General features: G+C 40.7%; 1 long non-coding RNA gene across 1 annotated transcript in view; it reads right to left on the bottom strand.

Moving 5' to 3' along the window:
• Nucleotides 1-20,631, bottom strand: part of LOC119260591 (uncharacterized) — a 412,686-nt gene that overhangs the window by 186,373 nt on the left and 205,682 nt on the right. The window contains exon 4 of the long non-coding RNA XR_005128756.2: nucleotides 12,635-12,747. This is a non-coding gene — a long non-coding RNA (uncharacterized LOC119260591). The remainder of the gene's footprint in view (nucleotides 1-12,634; nucleotides 12,748-20,631) is intronic.

Raw genomic sequence — 20,631 nt, forward strand, 5'->3', positions numbered from 1 at the left:
TACCATCATCTGAATGCACAAAGTTTCATGAAGTCCTAGATTTATTTAGAAAAAGAAATCACATCCTATGTTCTGTGGAGGTTTGAGGTATCCTGTTACGACAGTCAGGGTAGCGGTGTCCAGCGAGCCTTCCCTCCGCGGCCTGCAGAAGGTTCTTCTCTTCCAGGAGAACATGCAGGATACAGCGCAAAGCCTGCCACGATGCTCTGCATCACCGACCACCACCCATGCCCACAGAGCCACACCAGAGTGAGCAGCCACCTGAAGACCTGGTGATATACCTTCCCTGACTTTTAGCAGCTCAATTTGAAAAAAAAAGAAAACGAAAAGAAAAAGAAAAATCTGTGGCCAGAGTTCCTTTCGATTAAGGATTATGACTGAAAGATGAAGGCAACTATAGGAGTAACCATCTACCTAAAGGAGTGTCCATAAGAAAAATCATAAACTGAAAATAAAAAAGGCCACAGAAAGAAATATAGAAATGGAAGCATTTTTCTTAGCAATGCTGAAGAGAACAGTAAAGTGGGTAAAAAAGAAAATACAAAATTTCAGATTCTATGTGTCAATAAAAAATACATATATGACTTTATAAAAAAATTAGAAAGTGTAACAGGTTTTTCCAATCTAATGGAAATCTTTCCAGTCACAGGAGAGATCTCTCAGTAGAGAAAATCACAAGACTGTGGTTAGTCTCCACATGGCATATACTCAATTAGTGGCAGAAGAATGCTGTGAACGCCATTCCTGAGTAGGGAGAGAGAAAAACTGTATTCTAAGAAGGTTCCTTCCATCCACACTCAGATGACACAATGATCCAGATAATGGGTCCTGGAATCAGTGTCTGGGCTCAGATCCTAGCTCAGCATTTACTAAGGGACACTGCTTAACCTGACTCAAACTGATTCTCTTTCTCATAGATCCTTATCCCTTCTCTGACTCCACAAATAATCCATTTATTAAACCCTCTTCCTATTGTCTTAAATTGAACATGCATCTGTGTTTTGCTGGGACCCTGACTTAGGGGTAAATGAGAAGATTAAATGTGCTTGGCACTTGTAAAAAATCATTAAAATACTCTCAACCTCCTCTTGTCTCTGTTATTCCTTTCCACTCTTTTAGACAGTTCATCTTCTGATTCTTTAACAGAGGAGTCAACAAACTTTTTCTGCAAAGGGTCAGATAGTCACTATTTTAGCCTTCATGAGCTACACAATCTCTGTCATGACTGCTCAACTCCACCATAGGATGCCATGGCACAAAAGCAGCCATAAGCAACATGAAAATGAATGAGTATGGCAAAATCCAAAACATTTAAGAACACTGATATTTAAATTCTTTTTTTAAAAGATTTATTTATTTATTTATACAAGCACTGGGTACAGTCAGAAGCGCGGGAGGGTGAGAGAATTCACCAGAGCCAGAGCGGGGAGCAGAACAGGCAGACTGAGAAAATACACTGCTGAGGGGAGCAGCGGGCAAGGCAGGAGAGGTCTGTGTGCCATGTGGGACCCTCGCTGGCGGCCAGGGATCGAACCAGCGCTGGAGAGGCTGCGGGCAGCTTTGCAGCCCAGCACTCAATCGCTGTGCCACCAGGGAGGTCCTGATATTTAAATTCTATAAAATTTCCATGGGTTATGCAATATTATTCTTCTTTTGGTTATTTTTCAGCCTTTTGAAAATGTAAAAACTATTCTTAGCTTCCAAGTCATACTAAAAGGGAGGGTTTGGCCTAAAGGCCACAGTATGCCAATGCTTTACCAGAATTCTAAGATTTAGTTGGATACTCCAGAGAGCTTTTATGTTTCAAATTATTACCCTATATACTTTCCTACTTTCCTTTTTCATTTTATAATAAGACTCTGCAAATTCTTTCTTTGAAGCCAAAGCTTGCTTGCTCTTTCCCATCATTTTTGCCAACTGACTTCTAACATCCTACGCCCATGGAACATTCGGGCCACTTTCCTCTACAGGGACAATGCCCTTGAAGCTGTTCCCTTACTGGAAACCTATTCTGGCACTGTTTCATACAGACAAGTGTCTTGTCTATATGAAAATGAAGGAGTATGGCACCAACCCTACAATGATTACAACTATATCTGGTGGTTTTAAAAAGCTTCCCAGGTAATTCTGATGCAAGGGAAGCCTCAAGAATCAGGAACTAGGAGGAATGGACAAGATAGACATTTTCAGACATATGCAGAGGTCAGGATAGAATAGTTCTGGAGGTGTCCTCCAGAACTAGCCCAGTATCATTCACTCCCTAGAAATAATAACACGTTTGTTGTGTTTGGGAAATGCTATAAACCAGCAACATTGTTTTGCTCTACAAAGATGAACTTTTCCTCTGCAGGACCCTACCTGATAGCGCTTGCCAGGAGCTGGTACATATCCGGGATGTTTACCTGTCTGATGATGATTTCCTCCTACCTCCTCTTCTCCAGAGTCAAATATCATCAATCAGTGCCAAAGTGATGGTGGATTTTAAGGTGTTTAACCCACTCCAATAGACATACAGTGACTTACACAGATAAAGAAATCCTTGAGTTCTAGCAAGTTGTTTTATTTTAAAAAAAAAAATCCTTATGTTAAACAGTAGTATTCAGGCCTGGCAGCACATTAGAAACACCTGGAAAACATTTTAAAATGCTGATGTGGAGCACCCATCCTACAATGATTACAACTTTATCTGGTGGGTTTAAAAAGCTTCCCAGGTAATTCTGATGCAAGGGAAGCCTTGAGAATCAGGAACTAGTAGGAATGGACAAGATAGACATTTTCAGACATATGCAGGAGGTCAGGATGTGTCCATTCAAATCATGAACGCTTTTTATTTTTCTTACTTTCCCACACAAAACCTCAGAAAAGAAGGCAATTGGGATGGTGGGTGGAAATGAAAATTATGGTGCACTTAATTCATGTTTTGATTTTATTAATTAGCTTTCATTCATATATTCATTCATTCAAAATGTTTATTAAACTACTTTATACCAGGCACTCTGCTAAACACTCCAAATCAGAAGATGAGTAAGAGAGAAATAATCTTATGAAAACTGCCACTTTGTGAAGGAAAGAGAAGTGCCTATACCTCCTAGTCAGTCCTTTGCAGAATTCGAAAAGATTCCAATCATAGAACATAACATTCCTTAATCAGATAAAGTCAATTGTTGATTATTCTATTGGTATTTACTGAACACATATTTGCCAAGTACTAAAGACACAGATGAAAATACACGTTTGTAGGGTAAGGAAAAATGTCAGGCTTTTCTGCCCTCCCGCCATCAGGATAGATGATGGATCCTTGCAGTCCTGAATGCATGCCTGATGACGGGCACCTGGAGTAGGGTGTGGGCATAGGTAGATGGGATTCACCTGGGCTAAAACTGGGCTTTTAAGTGCGGCATCATGGGGACACCAGCAGAAGCTAAGAAGCAGCAGAAGCCGAGAAAGAGGCAGAGAACGCCGGAGAGCCCAGATAGAGTGAGGACTTGCTGGGGGCTGGGGCCTGCCAGCCTCCCGGCCCCCCAGCACCCTTGCCTGCTGTGTACCAGGTAAATCTAAATAAAAGCCTGCAAAAGTCACTGAGGACTCTCCTCCTTTACCCGGTCTGCTGGATCAGAAAACCTGCACTGTGGTCTTCCTGACCCTACAACGTTCTCCACACTAGTGGAGATTAGTCCTTCCAGAAGAGAGTAGCACTTAGCCAAATTTAAAGTCAGAAATTCCTAAAAGTTTATTTTTTTTTTTTTTTTTTATAGAGGCATGTTTATTTTATTTTATTTATTTGTTTGTTTGTTTGTTTTTGTTTATACATGCACTGGGTACAGTCAGAAGTGCGGGAGAGTGAGAGAATTCACCAGAGCCAGAGCGGGAAGCAGAGCAGGCAGAAGGACCGAAGTACACTGCTGAGGGGAGCAGCGGGCGGCAGGAGAGGTCTGCGCGCCATGTGGGACCCTCGCTGGTGGCCGGGGAGCAGCCGGGGATCGAACCGGCGCCGCCGAGGCCGCGGGCAGCTTCGCAACCCAGTGCTCAACCGCTGCGCCACCGGGGAGGCCCATAGAAATTCCTAAAAGTTTAATAGGACACAGGAGAATAGAATATATTATGCTTAAATTTTATTTCAAACAGAATTATCTCTTTCTGGCCACTCCTTCACCCCAATGTTTTTCAAACACCCAAGAATACCCATATCAATAAAATTTGCTAGTATTTGATAGTTAGAGAAGACCACATTGTGAATAAAATTCAAGTATTTTTAAATTCTGGACATTCTGGATCATGATCAATGAGGGAAATTTGTACAAATCCTCAAAAAAAATTTCTGATCCAGTTCCAAAATCAGCCATATACATGAGATTGATCCAATCCTCTTCCAGATGGTTGGAAAAATTTGAGCTGAGTCCTAAATGCAATGGTTAGTATCACAGATATGAAATGAACAAATAAAAAACTTCATTAAAATCCTAAAATAAACTGAAAAATCTGTAGCAGATGGCATGGATCATAAATAGTTAAATGTCTGACAAAGGCAGTAATGATTATTTTTTTTTTTATCAGCAACAGGGATTTGGGAGAGAAACAAGAAGATTGAGTTATAGGAAATACGATATTGATTTTTGAAAATGGAAGTAAGATTGATTCTGGCCAGAACCTCAGGTAAACTTCGATCCCTATTAAAATATTCAGTTTGATTTTAACAATCAAGAAGGCACCTCAGCCCACTTCCCTGAGACCCAAGGAAAAGTGGTGGGGGAAAAAGGGTACATCTTCCCATACTTCTCCTGGGATCACCAAGAGTCAGCCGACCAATGTACTCGGGGCAGTCCCACCCATGACCCTGGGGGTCCAGCACAGCTGCCCCCAGTGAGATCTCCAGCTGACTCTGGAGTCAGTAGTAGAGGTGACTGAGTAGGAAGTCCCTGTTAAGCTCCATAAGTTTACAGGCCACCAAAAACACAATGTAGAGGGGTATGCGTGTGCATGTGTGCACATATGAACGAGTTATCCTCTTTCTTCTCTCAGAAAGGATTTCTTACAGTCATAGTCCAGCTAGAACTTGGCAAAAGAGAATAAGAAATACAGCCACCATTCTACATCAAAGATATCTTCTAGAACATTCCCCACACCAAGGCCCAGCAGAATACCTTCCTGGTCTTTGTTGGAGATCACTAAGAGCAGAATCTAAGAACAGCTTTCTCTTTCTCCCTTTCAAGACCAGTTGAGAGACCCTCGCTCCTTACATTTACTATAGGCCCTCTTTGTCCCCTCAAATAAAACGTTAAAATTGCCATAGACTATAAAAACTTTTTTTGAAGAAAAACAAATCTTTACCCTGTAATACCTTGAGCCAGTCCCACCCTGTCAATTTTACTCTCACTAACAGAATGTAATAAAATTCCCTAAATCCCTTTCTTGTTTTTCTACACACTAACCTTTAAAATAATGGGGCGTTTGTCCCAGTTCCCCAGATGTGCACATACACAGCTGCCTGTTCATCTTGTCCACTGTGATGAGCATCCATCCTCAGGAGCTACCAGCACCTCTGATGTGTAACTTTGTGTTCTAGACTTCAAAGCATGATTCCTGAATGAACAACATCAGGGAACCCTGCATCCTCCCCCAGAACTGCTGAGTCAAGATCTGCTTTTTTACACTGTCCCCAGATGATGCTTGTGGATATTAAAGATTAAAATCACTCCTAAGAAGGAGGGAGTTCTCTGTCTAAACTTACCAACAGCTTATCACACTCCCTTACACAGGCTGACAGTAAATCATTACATTGAACTATGTCACTAGAATGGAATTTTATGGGGGGGGGGATTAGAAATAATTGTTACTATTTACATCTTACTTCTGAATGTATGCATGCCCCTTATGTGAAGCACTTAGAAACTCCATGACACCATTTATTTAATGTCTAATGTGTAAGTGCCAGAGAAGTTCAAAGAAAGGAGAGCTTGGAGTGGGATTTTCAGGCAGGGGCGGGGAAGTATCATAGAGAAAGTAAGACTTGAACTAAGGTTAAATGGATAAAAGTTTGCTAAAATATAACTATTAGGGAAATCTTTTAAATCCAAAACAGATGGATTGAGGTTTTCAGGTAGCACTTACCCCATGTGAAGTTTAATAAATCACTGATTTTCTCTGAGTGTTAATGAAACCAGGAGGGTGATTCGGTGTAATGGAAACAGATTTGATGTCAGATGGATCTGGCTCCAATTTTAGCCAGACTCTGTCACCTTGGAGCAGTTACCTTGCCTTGCAGAGCCTCCTATCCTACCTAAAAACAAGAGCAATATCTGAGGATTAAATAATAAGAGAAGGTATGCAAAGTTCCTAGGGTAGTGTCTGGTCCATAATAAATGGTCAGCCAATATTATTTTACCTTTTCTTCTCCCTCCCCTCTGGCAAGGAATTGGGTTGAGACAAATGTGAACTAAATCTGGAGCTAGCAAGGGCAATCCAGATTAGGAAAGTCCTGAAGCGATCAGGCTTGATGTGTCAGGAAGTAAGGGTCATTGTACAAAGGTGAAAAAAGAAAAATACCGGATGGTCTCACTCATAGCAGGAATTTAGAAAACCTAAATAAAGGACCAGGAAAAAACCTAATTATAATAAAGTAAAAATCAAAATCAACAAGCAACTATAAACCAGAGACACAGTGGGGGAGGGGGGAAGGGAGTAGGATCAAAATAAGGTGAGTGGGAATTGTATCGGGACTGTAACCAAGATGAAAATGCATACTGTGGAAAAATGAAAAATGATGTAAAAAATGTATAAAATAAAATTTTAAAAATATTTTAAAAAAGAGTATTTTAGGAACACCAGTGTGGCAGTGGTGTCCACAATGGACGAGAGGCAGGTGACAGCTAGCAGTGAACTGGCACACTCACTGAAACGCATAAAGGACTTTACACTGGCTTTCGCAGCCCATCTGACTACATCTGTATTGGTCAATGCCTCTGCTCTCAGATTCACTTCTGCACTTTCCCTACTCTAATCTATAAATTTTGGAAATTGATTTCTTGCCAACTGGCTTCCAGGTAGAATAAGCTAATGAAATACTAGAAGACTTGCAAGTCAAATAGGAGAGAAGCTAGGATTTTTATCTGTTCTCTCCTTCCTTGGGTGACATCTCAGGCATAAATATTTCTCTTGGGACCCTCCCCCTAGGCCCCATGGACAACCCTGCCCTTTGTTCCCAGTTCTCAGCACACAGACCCTGCACAGCTCCCAGCTCTGGGCTCTGGTACCAGCTCCATCCCCTGTGATCCATCCAGCCAAGGAGCAATAACTGCTTCCAGAAATTACCAACCACTGGATTGTTGTACCCTTTCTTTTTTGGCCTTCCAGTTTTACCATCACCTGGGTAATAACACCAGTTTCCTGTACTATATTTGCTCTGTAGAAAGACCAAGTGGTTTATATCTCCTGAAGAGACTTTAACTATCATAACACCTAAATTAAAACATGTCTCAAATTATTTTTGTTTGATTATGTGGATTTCTCAATCATGGAAAAATGCAAATAATTATGTAATGACTATTCCCCTGGTAAAGAGTAGCAGAAAAATTGGGGTCAGAACTCTCCAACCAAACATCACAGATGCATTAACACAGGATAATTATTAATCTGCAAATGTAGCGGTATCATTGAGTATGTCACATTTAATTTAGCATTTGCATGGGTGATCTGGAAAGGTGAATAGCAAATACAAAAATTAATTCTGCAGGCAAAATTGGAAGATGTTACAAATACCCAAAAGGGTGGTGAAATGATAAAAATAAAAATGACCTAACAATTACATAAATATGGGAAGGATATGGTGGTAAAATCATAAAAATGCACAGCTGAATCAAAATAGCAAAATGAGATACTGCCTGAAAGACATACAGTTGTATAAGTAAGAGAAAGTAATCAAAAACATGATACTCCTTGGGCAGCAAGAAAATAAGAAATTAATAAAGCTAAAGAAAACCAAAAGTGACAGTGCAAACTTAGGTTGCAATTTTGAAATTTGATGAACAAAAAGAGCCAAGTTATTTTGAGCTTTAACCACCCTATGACTTATTTTAAAACAAATTTAAAAATGATTCTCTGCAACTTCTAATCTACCCCCACCCCCCGCCATGGATACAATATTGATTAGGCCATATTTGCTATGCCTTTCCCAATTTTGCATACCACAACAAAAAAATAAGGAAAATATTAAGAATTAAAGAACTCTGGTTAATCAAATCTAAAAGTTAATGAGGTAGAGCACACAAATGATAAAGGGAGTTAAAAGAGTCAGATTGGCTGAACAATCATATTTCTAGCACAGACCCATAGAAAATCAGGCATATTGTGTGGGACAAGCAAATTCTAATTAGAGAATAGATTTCAATGTTGACCTAATTATCTACTGTCCAGCTCTCATTTCTATGGGATAAATCCAGGCAAGTAAATAATTCTTGGAGATGAAACTGCTCTTTCTAAAAAGGAAATTACTTCCTCTTTCTCCATGAAGCCCCAAATGGTTGGAAAACCAAAGCGCAGCATACTGCTTTTGTTCAATCTGAATCCTAAATATCACTTCTAAAGGGATAATATGTACTTCAAGGGGTCCAGACAGTGTGTTTCTATGCAGTCAAAAAGGGTTTTCTTTTAGGAAAACAGGAGTTCAAAATAAGGACAAGAACTCTCAACTCTGAAATGAAACAGCCAGCACAATGCAGCAGCCACCAGTAAAATCAAGTAAATTATTAGGTGAAAGAGAAGTAGAGGATTAAAAGAAAACACTCACAGCTCCATTTTAAGCTGGGCTTTTATAATCTAAGTATTCATAAGAAACCATTTTAGAATTGGGGTGGGGAGTAACTACAGTCAACTGTAATATAGTAAGGGTCTGTTACATGATCTAATTACAGAAATGAAAGCAACCCAGGAATTATGTGGTCTATTCAAGCCTGCAGGGAGTACGAACAAAGAATATAATTATACATCAAGCCTGTTGATTAAACAATTACTATTTAAAGCAGATATAGATTTAAAATTAATTTGCTTCTGCATTCTGAGGATTTGGGGACTGAGATAAACAGTGTTTGAAGTTTAATTATCCATGTGTAAGATGAAGGGGCTCATTTCAATTTGGTTAGCACTGCAGAGTTTGGGATGGTATAAAAGGAAGAAATCAACTCCGCTGCAAGTCTCAGCACTACCAAAATGTGTGATTAAAGTGAGCAAGAAGTCTCTCTCAGCCTAATCTTTACAGAATGTGGTAATGTCACAGGAGAGATTGTGCAATTGCAAATTAATATTTAAATGAACACTAGTTTGAAGTTTACCTGGAGGGGGAACCACACTATCTGCAAAAGAACAGAAGAAGGCCAGCCAAAGAGTTCCACACTCCACAGCCATGAGATCTGGGGAGTGGAGACCTTCACGCATGTCTGAGCAAATAGGACATCTACCTGCCAGCAATTCTGAATGGAGTGATTCTTATCAGAGGCCACGTGTACAGTGTCCCAGGGCAGAATTGCAGGGCTGCGGGGTGGGTAGGGTGAAAGGGTGAATTGGAGGTGGAGTGCAAGACAATAAACAGAAACTAGAAATTTCAAATGTTAAAGAGTAACTATTGGGATGTGTGGCGCTGTGGCTGTGTTCACATACTGAGATCGAAACACACCAGACAGAATTTCCAGACCTCAGACCCAACCCCCTAGCTCCCAAAAGGGAGGTGTGCTTGGTGACCCAGCTGTGTGGCAAGACCCTGGGGCAGGAAAGCACACTGCCTAGTGTGGCTCTGAAGAGAATAGGTTTGGAATGGGACAAGCTTGAGCTTAAAAGTCAGCTCCATTTTTCAATTGCGTGACTTCCACAAAGCATTTGTTTCTTAATTCTCCCCCATTTCATCAATGAGATGACTTTCATTCTTTCCTCCCTGGGTGGTTGCAAAAAAACACTAAACTTGATCATGAGGGCAAACCCGAGTGTCTTCTCCCTACTTAAAGCCCCTAAGGGGCTCCCCATCACTTTTTGGGTAAAGATGAATCCCTTTCAGGTGCCCTACAAGGCTTGGCAAGAGACTGAGCTGCCCACATCACCCTCCTTCTCTGACTTCCCCTCCCCAACATTTCCTCCATTGAAGACACTCTACACTCCTCACTGCTTTATTCTCCCTCTCTCCTACCTCAAGCCCTCATCTTTTGAACACTTTTTCTTCTCCTCTTCCCCAGTTATCATCTATTCATTCTTCAGACGGTCACCTCACGTTATCTGGGGGTAGTGGCTAGAAAGTCAGGTTTGGCAGACAATACATCAAGTGCAAATCCCAAGCTCCACCACTTACTATCTATGTGACTTTCCCCCACCTAAGCATCCCCTTCCTTCTCTGCCAAATAGGCATAAATACTAGTACCTCCAACAAGTGGATGTTGTATGCGCTACATGAGTTGGTATATGTGACTGTCTGAGCACAGACATACATAGTGAGCATTGAGACCTGCTTTTTTCATAGTCCCTAAAGACTATCATATCAACTTGTCAGAGGTACAACTTTATGTGTGTGATTACTTCAGTACACCTTTCTCCACTAAAAAGGAAACCCCAGGGGCAGGAGTTTACCAGTGCATAGTCCACATCAGAGATACAGTTCCTAAGCAGACTAGACACTCAAATAGTTGCTGAGGAAAATGAAATGAAAATGCTGAGCATTGTGCCTGACACATAGTGGGACCTCAATGAATATCAGCCTTTAAATAATATCCCACTGATCATGCCAAGTGATAAGTGACAAAAAATAATACATTGCCAGTGGTTTTCAAAGGGGAGTCATTTTGCCCCTGAGGGATGTGTGGCAATTGGCTTTGGCAATGTCTGCACTGGGGTTAGGGGTGGAGTGTATTACTGGCATCTAGCTGATAGAAGCCAGGGTGAGGGGTGGGGGTGGGTATAAGGAGGGAGGACTGTAAGACATCCTGAATGCAAAGGACAGTCTTCCCACAAGGAAATACCCAGCACAAAATGTCAATAGTGCCAAGGTTGAGCAACCTTGAATTCTGCTTTCTGTCATTTTTTTCTGATCACTTAATTCACCAGTTAAGTTATAACAGGCTTAAGATACTTGACTCTCATCCTATCAATTGCTGTAGCAACAAAGCCATCCTTGTCTTTCCCTCTGTCTTCCAAACTCGGCCTCACTGGACAGCTCATTCCTCTTCCCTCCTGTGCCTAGTGTGAGGTTAAAGTGTGGAAGTATATGTGAAGCTGAAGAAAAAAAGCACACACTTGGAGACATCTCCTTTTTTGTGCACTCTTCTGCATCATACATAGATTCCTATTTTCCAAAGAGAGCTTTCAATAAAACCTAACGTGAGCACCGGTACCTGGCTTTCCAGACAGAACTCTGTTTCAACTTGTTCCAACAAGTTCATATAACAAAAAAAAAAAAAAAAAAAAATAGGGCAGGGACTGACATGAATAATCTTTCATGTCTAACACAGAGGTTGCTCTAAGATGCAAGAGCAACGTTGCCACAATAAATACTATGCTCAAAAATTATCAAAGACAGGGCCTCTCTGGAGGAGTAGGGGTTAAGTCAGCACTATCACTGCTAAGGCCTGTATTCAATCCTTGAGCTAACCCACATACGGTGCACCAGACCTCTCCTATCTTGCCAGCTGCTCCCTTTAGCAGTGTATTTGAGTCAATCCACCTGTTCTGCTCCCTACTTTGTCTCTAGTGAATCCTCTGCATCACCCTCTGCATCTCTGGCCTACACCTCAGTTCTTCTATGCATAAATAAATAAATCTTAAAAAAAAAGAAAAATTATCAAAGACATAGGGATGATGTATAGGATCTGAAAAAAATAAATTGTTCTGAAGTGGCAACTCAGATAATGTCAAATGTACCATTACACACAAATGCCAGAGGTTAGTATACATTTTAGAAACTAATGTCATGTAAACAATGGTTAAAAGATATGGCAAATAGAAATTGTAAGTGTTGGTGAGGAGGTAGAGAAATTTAAACACTCATTGTTGGCTGGAGGGCACAATGGTTCAGCCACTATGGAAAAAAAAATAGTTTGATAGTTTCTCAAAAAGTTAAACAAAGAATCACCATATAATTCAGCAATTCCACTCCTAGGAATATACACGGGGGGACTGAAAACAGTTCAGTGCATGCACATATTCACAGTAGCACCATTTACAAGAGCCAAAATGTTGAAATAGCCCAATTTTCCAGTAACAGATGAATGGATAAACAGATTGTGGTATGTCCATACAAAGGAATATTATTCAGTTATGAAAGGAAAAAGTACTGATATCAACTGCCAGACCAGCATACTAAGTGAAAGAAGGTCACATTTTACATGATTTCATGTCTATAAAATATCCAGAACAGATAAATCTATAGGACAGAATGCTGATTAGCAGTTGCCAAGGGCCAAGGAAAGGGAAAAATGCAGAGAAATGTAGAAAAACTGCTTTAATGGGTAAGAGGCTTTACCTATTAACACATTATTATTTAAATTAAGATGGAAATGTTATGGAAACTAGACAAATGTGGTAGTTATGCATTGCTATGTACTAAATGCCACCGAAATGTTCATTTTAAAATGGTTAATTTTCTATGGTGGAAGACATCACTCACCTTAATCTATCAATGGCCTCTGTCTCCATTCAATTTTATCTCCAAAACTTCAGTTCAAATATCCCTCCTCTTCCTTTAATAGTTGCTTCTTTGGTTCTTGCATCAAGACTGCCCTGATTAAAAAGAACAGAAGATGGTAAGGCATAAATATCCAGAAGATGGTAAGGCATAAAACTACTTCTACAAAAATAATTTTTCAATCAAAATAGGGACCAGAATCATGGCTATGGAGAACATAAATGAGTGAATTTTCCAGGTACATTGTTTCCTCCTGGGATAGGAAGTCTTCCATAGCAGATGGGCTACTGATTCCTCTCCATTTCCCAGGGAATTTCACATTAATATTCTCAAAAAAAACAGTGCTGAGGAAACATGATCACACATGGTTAAACAGAAGTCTGGCCAAGTGGCATTGCCTCTGATTTTTGCTGTTCACGAAGTGCAGACCCATGGGACATATAGCATGGACCTCAGAGAACACCATCAGGAAGAGGAGAGGAGAGATGACCATTTAGTCAAATGTTCTATGTTCTCTTGTTCTATCTTAACACAGAGACATGACCTAATCAATAAAAACTTTTAAAAAAAGAAGTGAATTATGGTCATATCAATCAAAATATTTCATGTTTCTCTAAATTTTATGGCTTACATATTAAACAAAACCTGCCCTGGTTAAGACTCAGTGTCCAGTTGCTTAGATGTTACTCTGGGTGTACAGAATCAGGTCCAAGTGAAGTTCTGCGGAGGTCTAATTGTGTAGACTATCACAGAAATGGGCTTTCAGATGTGAGGCACTCATGCCCCAACCTCTGAGAAACTAAGAAAGTTAAGGTTCCCACATGAGAAATTTGGTACTATTACATTTCTTCCAGAACAATCTGTCCTACCTATAAATACTACCAAATCCAATTCTAGGTGGCTTCTGGAACAAGACAAGTGGTCAGGAGTTATTCATGCCAGCATCTGGAAGCATACATGTTCCACATAGTTAATTCTGAGAAAGAGGTAATTCAAACCCTGGGATCATGCCCCCACTCACCCCTCCTCCAATAGCCCCAAAACCCTCATAGCACAATATGTCTCCAAGATGCCTTAAGATAGCATCACCGAATTGGACAATGGCTGGCAGCAATCATCACACAAACTTGCCAGACTTGGGTACATTTGTAGGATGGAAAGCATCTAATGGCCATGAATACTTCATTTAGTGCTTTATTTCAAATGCATTGCAAAAAGTTCACTCTTCAACTCTGGACTCTGCCAAGAATTTCATCTCAACCCCCATCCAACTTCTGGAGAAATTTCATCCAAGTCTTAATATAAGCTTTTCTCAAATGCTCAGTGTTTGAGAGTACTTTGTAATAATTTAGTAGCCTTCTCCCAAGTCATCACCCAGAGAAAGAAGATTGCCCTCTCACTGTTAACCCTTACCTTGCAGAGGGAGACCCTTGAGACTTATAGAAGATTTACAGCCTAGCTGACAAGAGCCTTCTGGATTGATAAATGAAGTGCGAGTCTAGACTTGCAGTCCTCCGGCCCAGGGCCCATCTCACACACACAGAAGGGGCAGCTGACTTTATTGGGAAGGTGACCAGTTACTGAGGTAATAGTTCTTGAGTTCCCCATTTGAGTTACTCCTTGGGAGACCTTTTCTTATACAAAGGTCTATCTTGAAATGTTTTTAAGGTATCACTTATCAGAAAAAAGCAACATACTATTTTATCAACATGCTGGTAAACTTTCATGTATCTGGACCCACAAAGAGAACAGGTTCTGAAACAAAGAGCCCCAGGACAAGTAAGTTTGAATAAAAAGAAGAGAAGAATGATCCACAGAAGGGGTGATCTAGGATGAGAATACATTAAATTGTAAAGGAAGCAGCAATGGAGGAAGGAGAGAAGGGATGAGGGCACTAGACATTTGGCTGGTTTGAAGTAGAACAAAGGAAATGAAAACCAAACTGGGCTTCACTGACAAATCTGCCTGGGTCCAGCAGTGTCTTTGCTGATATCCAGGGAGGAGACATCAGTGAAGGATGATGTGTCTGGTTTTGGTAATGTCTATCATATCCTGCCCTCATTGGCACTACTCCTAAAAGAACTACAGCTCTCCAAGAGCTGTAGGCTTGGGTTGAGTGTCAGGAGCAGGGCAGGTGTAGGGGAAAGAGATAGGAAAAGGTCAGAAGTTCCCCAGGTTGGAGGAGGGTAGCGGGTTAAAGTTTCTGGAATTCCCCATGCCCAGGCCCATCTCCTGGGAGGCAGGTATGGCCGCACAGTTCACTCTGTGACTGAGCATTCATAGTGCCTCTTTGAGTCCATCAGGGATCTCTTATCTCATAGACAAAGGGAGCACATGAGGAAGAGCTGGACCATCAGAGAGCCCTATCTTGGTTCTAGAATGACAGAAGTGTTTATCAAAGTCACAACATCCTTCCCATTTCTCATCCTCTTTCCTCATATTTACTCTATGCTCTAGAACCACCAAGGCAGAACTGCTAAGAGATTGGCTTAGTTTTTTGATAAAATAAAATTTTTGAGTGGTCCATTGAAAATGCTTGCCTAAAAGATAATTTAAATATTCAATGTCCAGGGATTCTAGATACAAACACTCCTCACATTTTAACTTCACACCTATCCCCGGGCTCACCATTACCTCCTGGCATACCCAAACCTCCATGCGGATCTCTGCCTGCTTTAGCTTCTGTCAGGATCCACTCTGAAGGGACAGACAGGGTCAACTGCTTCTGACCTTTTCTGACAAACCTCTCTTCATAATCTTTCCTACCATCGAAAGTTGCCTGTGCCAAGTTCCATTCCCTGAGGGTTTTGCTCGGTGTCTAGTCTAGTCTAGTCTGATAAATTAAGCCATGACAAGAGGAAACAATTGCCTTATGGTTTGTTGAGAGAAATCAATGTATATCGTTGAAGTGTTAATATTATTACCAATGCATTAGTGAGAAATTTGTTAACCATGCAACTGAGAGTTTTCATCATGAGAGGTTCTCCTTGGGGGGATTTCAGACATTGGGACAGATTGTCAGGAGGGAGAGGTTTCAGTATTAGTTCTCCTCACTCACAATGTAGAAGCCAGCTGCCATTGCTATGGTTGCTGCCCATTCCACAGCCAGTCCACCTTATACTTCATTCAATTGAATCTGGAAAAAATCTTAGTGTGATCAGCAGCTAATAAAGTAAACTGTTTGAGAGACACGGAGCAATAATATACAGTTAGTTCCCAATATACCTCAGGGCCAAATATCTTTTAAAAGTTTCTGCAGCTTGATAAAGAATCCTTATTTAGGGACATGCTCCCCAAGACAGGGGCAGAATTGCTCTCATTCTGGGGAGTCAGCACTGTCACCTTCCAGCTCCATCACATGGGGCAAGCCACTCTGAGGCTCAGGTCTTTATCTCTAAACCAGGGATAAATACACCTATTTCACCAAGTGGTGAGGATTCAGTCTTTATGTAATATATGCAAACCACGTAACTCAAGGCTTGTTATACAGTAAATAAGTGAAAAGAGTAACAACCACAGAGGTTATTCCCAGGCACTTTGAGAGTGGAAATAGTCATACTTCAAAAGGTACTTAAAGTGAGCTGTGTGATTTACATATTAGGCAAGAGACTCAAACCATTTGGGTTTGAGAATTTCACATTGCCCTTTGAGACAGCTGGCAAACTGGTGAAGTGTCTCAACCTCAGGGACAGGAATTTCTGCCCTGCAGATACACATTACCTGATTCTGGCAGCTCCCGGAGACAGAACAGAGGGCCTGGTCACCCCTGTGAGAGAAGACTTCTCCCTCTCACCAAGCCAAGAGCATGCCCATAGCCTGTCCTTTTCCTGACCTCATCCTTTTCTACCCACCCACTCCTGGTCCCCTCCCTACTGTGAGAACCTGTGAGAGCCTGCCTAATCTCAACTCCAGGAGTGCGTTTTTGTTTTTAAAATGCCTTGCCCAGCTTAATCAGTAACCAGCAGCCCTCCACTGCCAGTTAGTCGTCTGTCCTGACATGAGTTCCTTCTCCTGCCAGCCAGCAGATGTGACTTTTTTTAGGAAGATTCAATTCCCAGCCTATGCCCTTCTGCCAATGACAGCTTCCCTCTTTGAAGGTTACCTGTCGCCAGCATTCTTGCTCATGAATGCAAAGTAAAGTGGGCGCTTGCCCTGACCTTGAACAAGCTCATCCTTCCATAATACGAGCTCTGAAAGAGAGCATTTGACATGTGCCATCTTATTTGTGTCCAGACTGAGGAAAGGAAGCCCTCGTGACAGGATACCCTCTTAGGTTCTGAGACGTGATTTGTGAATGGCACTTTTCAACTAAACCTTGCAATGATATTCAGCAGGCATGATGTGGAGAAAATGTTAATGAAATCCTGCCTAACTGCAAGAACACATTTGAATAGAATCAAAGTCATATTTGGGATTTTTTCCCCCTCAGATACTAAGTCTTCTCTGCATATATTAACCTTTTGCCAGCTTTTTTTAAAAAGCACAAAATTATGATGATTCATTCATTCAATCATTCTTCAAACATTTATTGAGCACTCATTATGTACCAGACCCTGTACCTAGCACTAAGAATAAAAAATTGAATGAGGCATAGGTTATTTTAGGCAAATAATCAATTATTCAACAGTTTATGCTGATAACCCAACTTCCTGATTTGTCAAAAACAAAAGCAAAAAGACAACATGCATTTCTAGACCCTCTGCTTCATTTGGAAGTAGGCAAAGGGAAAGACAGGGCTCTTGAAAGAGCCAAAAGAGTGCCCAACTACCTAGGGCATGCTGTGGACTTGGGGATATTTTTTGTAAAGGAGGAAAGTATGCTGAGTTATCGCAGACAAGAAAGCAACCAAAATAGACCAGATGATCTTTAGCAGCTTTTCAGAAGGAGCGTATCCAGGCTTCCCTTTGTTTATAAAATAGTCTTTCCAGCAAGAAGGGCCTGTGATGGTCAAGCTAGACTGTTGCTCCTTATCTAGTGGCTGCCTCGTGGCCTGACACTACTGATAGTGAAATCTGGCTAAGCCCTGCTCTGCTGAGAGCAGTGCAAGGCACCATTTAGCAGAAGCTTCCTGATGTGCAGCTTTTAGAGAATTCAAGGATGCTCTGTCATCATCACAAGTTCATGTCTCCATTGCTGAGTCAGAAAAACTAAATTGGAACTGGACCAGAAGCAAATGGTGAGTCAAATGAAAGACTGTTGCTGCAAAGTAAAGCCCCCTGCTGCTAAGATTGCTGAGTATGAGGCAGAGCAACTCAGCAAATGTCCAGGCCCGCTCACTCATGCAACAAAAGGTTATAGAACACTTTCCACACTTCATAAACTGTGCTAGGTGCTGGGGCAAACCAGTGAGCCAGACACGCAAGGGCCCATCCAAGCTTATACGGTAGTGGAGAGAGATAATATATAACTGTATACTTGAAGTTATTCTAAGGATGAAGAAAAATATTAAGAGATGAACTAAAAAGTAACTAAGCACTTATATTGGTTCAGACTTTATTGCAGACAACAGAATCTATTGTCATTTAAGCAGAAAGGGATTCTATACAGGGAATTCAGTAATTATAAGAGTGTTAAAAGGACTGGGGTTATGGGCTCTAGGTAGGCCTCTTAAAAGCAATCCCCAGACTCTGCACGATCTTTTACAAGAAGCTACTCTATTAGGGAAGTGTTATACCTCTGCAGACTGCAGAACTACTCCAGCCCCAGTACAATTAAAACAGCTGTCACTGATGTTGCAGCACCACCAAACTAGAAAGCTGCCTTTTGCTGCTTGTGTTGTGGCCACAGTGACAGTCTACTCCAAAATCACACCACAATCCAGCCAGCAAAACATAGCTCAGTTCCAACCGATTGGAGACCCTATGAACCACAACATGGGTACCCTGCATCTTACTGGTGGAAACTAAGTCATTTCTAGGATCCAAACTTCAAGAAGGTCTAAGCAATGTGAATTTCAGTTTTGCATTCTTGGTACCGGAAAAAGGGTTTTGGATGGATATAGTAATTACCATACCACTTTTGAAAGATAATCAGAGAATGCATCATATAATCTTAGTCTTAAACTAAGACTATGTGAAGAACTGAGAAAGAAACTTTTTAGGCACAGAGACAAATGAGTGTAACATTCCAGGTATAGTGATTGAGCGCAATAGATGGAGGCCAAGGGAGATCAAGCCAGGTTTAGAAGATCACAGGAGTCTGGGTTTTGTTCAGAACCATGAAACTGGTTCAGAAATCAGTTTTATGAAGGGAATTGGCATACTCTGATTTGTATTTATAAAAGTTTGGCCTCAAGGTAGAAAATGGACTATGGACAAGCAAGGATTGAGCCAGAGATAAAACAGAAAATTCTTGAGGATTAATTTAGGCTAGGATCTTAACTATAAAATGAAGTTGACACATCTTATGTCTTATTTTGTACAGAGAACCCCTGGACTTCAGGATGAATTAGATGCAAAGAGTCACAGAAAGGGAAGTATTAGGGACTACTCTCAGGATTCTAATCTGAAGAGAAGGAGAATGATATTCCATGTACTAGTTGGGAAACAATGAAGAGGACACATCTACAACTCGCCAAACAACTCACCAATCCTTAAGTTTTTTAAGAAATTCAATCACATAAGTTGAAAGCAAACACAACCCAAAAGCCTCATCTCTTGCTCTCCCAACTGGCTGGTTAATTCCATTCTTCAGAGTATTCAGAATATTCTTAAGGTTGTGGAGTGATAAGTCTCAAACTGAATAGGAGAGAGCCTGACATGATGTGATGCATACTTAGACTGGGCTAAAGGTTTACATGGTAAAAGGCAGGTAGCGCAAAGTAGAGCCATTTGGGGAGTTGATGGCTAACCCACCCCTCCCCCACCATAAGAAACAAAAGCCATCAAATATAGAGTCGCTAGAAGATAAAAGGGCAAGCTCTGCAAAGTCCTATTCATTTAGGACTGTGGTAAGTCAAAGTCCCATGTCACTATTTTGGCAAAATAATTCTCAGATCACCTACTCCCACATCCCTCCCTTCTCTGCTTCTCTGCATTCACTTCCACCATCACACCATTTGCTAAAATTAGAAGAGGATGCTTCTTGGACTTTAGAAACTAATATTTGAATGACAAAATAAAGTCAAAAGCAAAATTGTAGATTACTATCTCTTAATAGATATAAGTGATCAGCACAGGAATCACACAGAACAAAAAAAGAAAAACTACTACTCTAGACTATGCTCTCTTTAATAAAAACATAAACCAATACAAATTGAAAAGTCTTAGCAAGAAAGGGGGATTCATGCCTTTGCCCTGTTGCCTTAAGCAATCAGAGCTCTTAGAATAGCTCTGTTGCCAGGACAGAAGTAAATAATATTTTGCTCTCCCTAAGCATTAAATCTTCCACGTGACTTTAGCACTCTCCATAGGCATACTAGTGCCAAAGCCAAAAAAGATTTAATTTCTTGTTGCCAGGTTTTCACTTTTCTGAAGTTAATAAAGAAGCAAGAGCAGTCAGCTGAGCTGTTAGTGAAAAAAAGGAGAGGGTTAAAATTGTTTACTTGGGCCACTTCAGATCTTGCTGAACCATGGTGTAACCCATAACTTGTTCCCAGCACTCATAACTCAATCACTTTCAAGGGAAGTGCTTCTGAAGATATTTTATGCTTACAAATGAAATTATTTCGCCAATACAGGACACTCTAAGCTCTGCATATGAGAATTTTTGAACCCTCCTCCTACCCCTCTAAAAATAAAAGATGTTAAGTATGTAATATAGTAAACCCAAGAGTAAATCTGCATGCTATCGAGTTGATGAGATGTGGGTGATGGAGGTGTATACCAAGTGCTTTCAAGGGTTAAAAGTTAAATCATTATAACCTATCACCTGATAAAGGCAAGTTGGTCTATATAAGAAATACTGATTCTTTCAAAAGATTATATTTATTAAAATAAATGATTAGCAACTAAATTGTTGACTGAATTTGCTCAGTTTCC

The sequence above is a fragment of the Talpa occidentalis genome, unplaced genomic scaffold, assembly GCF_014898055.3.
Source record: "Talpa occidentalis isolate TD23 unplaced genomic scaffold, MPIMG_talOcc4v2.1 talOcc4.6, whole genome shotgun sequence".
NCBI lineage: Eukaryota > Metazoa > Chordata > Mammalia > Eulipotyphla > Talpidae > Talpa > Talpa occidentalis.